Below are 5,763 nucleotides of genomic sequence, written 5' to 3'. Positions count from 1 at the left end.
ACATTTTTATATCTATTGTTAATTACAGCAGGAGCAGATGTTTTTAGCGGAACAATGCATATACACACATACATGTATACATATATTAGGACAACTCCAGCATGGGATACTCGTTTTTTTTTTTTTTGAAGCCATTACCACTGTCGATTGGTGAGTTGTTGCTTTATTTGGTTTTGATTATCCTTTTGTTTGGCCCCGGAGAGAACAGTTTATTTATTTTCAGTTTTAGGGAAAAAAATCGATTTGAGTTTTTATTGCCCGTTGGAAATTGCCTTAGAGCTCGTCAGTTCAGAAGCATGAATAACTGGATATGTCATTTGTCTGGCCATTCTGCACTATGACGGGTGGATGGCTGCCTAATATTGCCTTGGAGGACAGGATCGTCAAACTGGATATGGAAGTTGTTGGTGTAGCAGACTTTGATATTTTGAGTAATGTTTATCCGGAATGTGGTTACCGTTTCTACCTCCCGGCACGGCGAGAAGCAACAATTGTACACACATACATATCCTGTTTAAGAATTTTTCCCATTAGCTTTAGGCGAAACATTTTCCATTTGACGAGTTAGATTAATTTTTATTTTTTTATTTTTCGGCTACATACCCTCTTTCTATCATCCCATTCTCTTCGCTTTGGCATTGTAATGCTAATCTGTCAGGGATCGAGTGATGAGGTAGATATTATTTGCCTGATGGAATGGGGTGGAAATTATGGCATTGTTGTTGATTCCGATAGGGAAAACTAGTTTCTGAAAATAAAAGGGATTTTTTGATTTGAAAATTTCATAGAATACATCTAAATTGTGTTCGGTATAAAGGGAAGCCAGAACAACAACAACACCAACAATGCTTAGATTTATTGCTGTGCCATTTGATATGTGTATTTTTCGCGAAATTTCTTTTGTTTAGGAATTTAGGTTTTCAATTTTCGTTGCGAGAACGAATAACAATAGAATGCGTGTGGAAAACTGCAAAACTCACTTAAGGCACGTGGCAGCGGTTCGACCGTTCATTGTTGTGTAATGTGAATTTATGCAGATGTTAAGCTATTGCGGGTTTCAATTTAAAGTGGAAAGCTGTATTAAAGTTTGGAAATTATACTGATTCTTTTTAAAGGGGTTTCGATGAACAGAATGCTTTTTAAGGACATGGATCAAGAGAAGATTTTTAGACCTTCCACCATAGTAGGTATATTAAGTTTGTCATTCCGTTTGTAACACGAAATATACTTCGAAATATACATTTTAGAGCTCACAAAGTAAATATATTTTTGATCATCATAAAATTCCATGTCGATTTTGCGATGTCCGTCTGTCTGTCGTTCTGTGGAAATCACTCTAGCTTCCGAACGAAATGACGTAGGTTGATAAAATTCTATTTAGATGTGTGTTATGACTGCAGGACTATTCGTATTGAAAATGGGCTACATGCGCCCACGTTTTCGTATATCACCCAAATAAATGTAATGACAGATTTAAATTTTTTTTGGTGTTCTAGACACGAATTTAACTCGAATTTCTGTATAGAACTGTCAATATAGGTCTAAGTTTTGTTATAGTACCCACATAACTGTATCTCCAGATATTCTGTGTCACACTTTTCACCGGAAATGTTTCAAATTTGCTATTTGAAGCTCCATCCTATGACAGAAAATTGCACATAAGTCCACACTTTCGTATAGCCCCATATAACAGGACATCCCTTTATTTGGTATTTGGATGATTTTAGTGACTTTATTCACAGAAATTTCGTAAGTTATTAATGGGTGTAACAGACTATGAACGAAAATTGACTATACAGGTTCACGTCTTTGTATAGCTACCATACAATGTACCTCTGTATTTTTTTAAGGGTTCAACAGAATTTTTAACGGAATCTATATATTTTTTTGAAAATTTCCAAATTCATCCCATATGCTGGAGTGTATTCAAAGTATGGCCCGGCCGAACCACCTGCTTACTAACTTTTTTAAAGAGTAATATAGACGGAAAATCTTGGGATAGTCTTCATATGGCGAATGACCCCTTGAAGAACTTGCAGAAGACTTTCAAAAGGTAGTTAGAGCTTATCAGTTGGATTTTGTCGCCAGATGTATACCCACTTATAAAATGTTTGGTCCTTCCATTCCAACATTTTAAATATTGTAACTCGACTAATTTAATGAGAAGTGAGGAATAATTTCGCTTCTTATAAGAGTTTTGGTTATCTTCATATATATAAAGAGTAGTGAAGTAATGAGAATAAACGCCAAGACGAGACGGCTAAAGCTAGAATCTTGAAATTTTGCTCGAAGGTCAGTCTTGATTCGTAGGCATGTGATAAAGCTGGGTTTTTTTCGAAACTCGTACTAAAAGGATACGAAAAATATTTAAAATTGAATACTTTGTATTGCACAAATGAAATGAGCTAGAGTTATGATTGAGTACAGGATAGATGTACCAAAGCGTCTTCAAAAATTCCAACTTTAAGGTTATGAAAACTTTTAAAATAGTATAATTTGGTATTATGAGAGAGATGAAAAAACTGCAACCAATTTCAGACTGCTGTAATTTCTAAGCCACTCGTCCGACAGCTGTTAAAATCATTCCAGTGACAACTCATTATATTGTTTAGAAGCCTACAGAAGCACTTTGGACATTTTCCAGAAAAAAAATATATTCTTGATGGAATTCGGGCGTGATAGTGTGATTTTTTTATATTTGGCTGGAAAACAACAATTGGCTACTGTTAGAGCCCCAGCAATAAATCTTTTGTGTCTCGTACCATCGCTCGTTACCGTGATACTGGTAGCGGAGCCCGATGTCAAGGAAGTGGACGGAAGAAAACAGCAACAGCAGCAGAAATGGTTCGAAAAGTAAAGAAGTGAATTGATCAAAACCCGCGTCGCAGTAGCCGAGCTGAACATATCGCAATATTCCATACATCAAATATTGAAAAATGGGCTCGGGTAAAGCCATTGAAATGCCAAAAAGCGCAAGAACTTACACTGCAACAGAAAGTGGTGAACTGCCGAATTTGCTTTTCTCCGATGAGAAACATTCGTTGTACAGTATTAATCGACCATGGCATCAGAATAAATCCGGATATTATCGCGAAAATATTCTGGAGGGTGTATTAAATCCTTGGACACGCAAACATTTTGGCTGTAGAACTTGGACATTGCACTCAGCACGCGCCACCCAAGAATGGTTGCAAAATGATGTTCCTTGCTTCATTTCTAGCGCGCAATGGCCACCAAATTTTCCGAATAGGAAATCCGTTGGACTATTGTGTCTGGAGTATTTTGGACTAAAGAATACCAAAGTGTCGATCAACTTAAGCAAGCGCTTCGCCGGGAATGGGTCAAAATATCGCAGAACAACATTTGGGCAGAGTGTGACGGTTTAATTGGCCGTTTGAAGGCCATAATTCGTGCCAAAAGTGACCAATTCGAAAAGACTCATGGCATGTGACTTTGTTGCAGTTTTTTTTATCCATCCTGTATAGGAGCTATATCCAAATCTGAACCGATTTCAATATAATTCGGCAAATTTATTTTTGTTTGAAATTCCGTTGCACATTCCAAATTTGGAGACTGTATCGATCAATAGATATGTGCATATAAAATCTAAATTGTAGGGAGGTACCTCCGATTCTGATGGTATATCTCCAGTTCCAGGTGGAATTTCCAAAATTTATATAGCCTATGTTACTTTCAGGCAATGTTGTAGTACACCTGGAAATTTTCAAGAAAATCTTTGTAGCGGTTTGCGAGTCCATAAATTACAAACATACAAACATTTTCCGCTGTTATAGATATAGTGAAGATATAACGATGTCTCTTGTTTTAAGTTTTCGGTATCGATATCGGTTACTTTGTGTGTTGATTATATCCTTTCAAAAAATATGCCAAATTGGCGTAGCCCTCGACATAACATAACTTCCAAATTTTAGGTATTTAAAGTATAGCCGATTTTAATATACATCATGTATTATCATGCAGGAGGATTTAAAAAAAATCAACCCAGCCGAAATTAAAGTTACTTTTACTTGTTTATAAATATACGACCTTTTCTAAACCTAGATCTTTCTAACAATAGAAGAAATATTTTCATATTACCAAAATTATAAATCATTTTAAAATATTACAAAAATATGTATAATTGGGGTTAACTAACTACCACATACCTACCTTCCAAGCATTCCAATGTTGTAGATCCCTGTCGCTCATAATTCATACCTCCGAAATGCCGCCCAACCGAACCAAAAAATCAAAACTCCAAGGAACATAATTATTTTTGCAAATATTCGCAAAACAATGCGAAACAGCAGAATAGCACCACCACCACCACCTACCTTCAAGGCACACAGTCAAACAAGCATGAGGGGTAGTTGAGGCATTCATTCAAAACAATTGCAAATACGCATTTTTTCGTTACCGACTGTTGTTTTTATTTGCATGAAGTATTAATCGAAAAAAAAAAACAGAATCAAAATCCCTGACAAAGGAAACAGCGATGTGTGTATGAGTATAACGCAACACATACAGAGACGACAACAGGACGGAACAATTGAACTCGTCGTACACCTTAAATTATGGCAAGTTGTTGTTGGAGTAGGAACACATAAAATAAATAATAAACCTAAAATCCTACGGCCTCTATCACTGGGGGTTGTTTTTCATAAAATGATCATGAATAGATTCGAAAACGACCTAAAGTAGTCACTCGTGACAATGATATCAGTCAAAAAGTTTCGTTCGAAAGGGAGACTTAATGTACGAACAAAAAAGCTAACTGGGTATCGAGAATAAAGTGAACTTTTTTATATTTATACCGTAAAGGTGAGGTGGAATGCAAATTGAGAGCAATTGATGTAAGGGGTGCTTTAGATTGCCTGATCCAATTAATAATGGAAGCAAATGTAGTTAGTGTTAAAGAAGATGCTCCTTTAAAAATTATTTATATGAGCCCTTTTAATTAAACTTTTTGATTTGAATTTTGGTTTGTATATTTTTTATCCCTCAACCATTCTATGGAGGTTATATTAACTTTGCCTTTCCGTTTGAAACTCTTTGAAATACTCATGATAGACACTACAACGTATATATATTCTGGATCAGCGGAAAATTCTAAGTCGATTTAGCGATGTCTGTATGTTGAAATCAGCCTATATGTTGAACGAATTAAAATAGAAAGCTAAAATTTCGCACACGTATGTATTTTGTCAATAACAGGCTAAGTTCCTAAATGGCTTACGTTTAGTATAGCCCCCATATAATGATACCACCCGATATTCGGTATTTTGATGATTTTAGCGACATTCATCGCCGGAATTGTTTCAAATTTCGTATTCAAAGTTCGTAATGAGTACTACAACCGGGGCAAAAAATTATTTACGCATGTCCTCGTCTTCGTTTCAACAGTACCTCCAAACATTCGGTATTTTTTTGGTATCAGAAACATTTTAGACCGGAATTATTTCAAATTTCGTATTTATAGTTTAAGATGGATACTACAGCCTCTGACAAAAAATTGCGTAGGCAGGTCAACCTCTTTGTATAGCACCCATATAACGATACCTCCTGATGTTTGGTTTTTACGATTTTAGCGACAATATTGTTTTATTGTTTTAAATTTCGTATTTAAAATTCGTAGTTGGTACTAGAATTTATGACAGAAATTATTCTATGCAGGTCAACGTCTTCGTATAGGCCAAATATAACAGTACCTCCCTTTATTCTGTATTTTGATGATTTAAGCGATATTCATTGCTGGAATTGTTT

This window comes from Musca domestica, unplaced genomic scaffold (assembly GCF_030504385.1).
Source record: "Musca domestica strain aabys unplaced genomic scaffold, Musca_domestica.polishedcontigs.V.1.1 2, whole genome shotgun sequence".
In the NCBI taxonomy this organism is placed as follows: Eukaryota; Metazoa; Arthropoda; class Insecta; order Diptera; family Muscidae; genus Musca; species Musca domestica.
The sequence above is the reverse complement of the archived record's forward strand: the minus strand, read 5'-3'. Positions refer to the sequence as shown.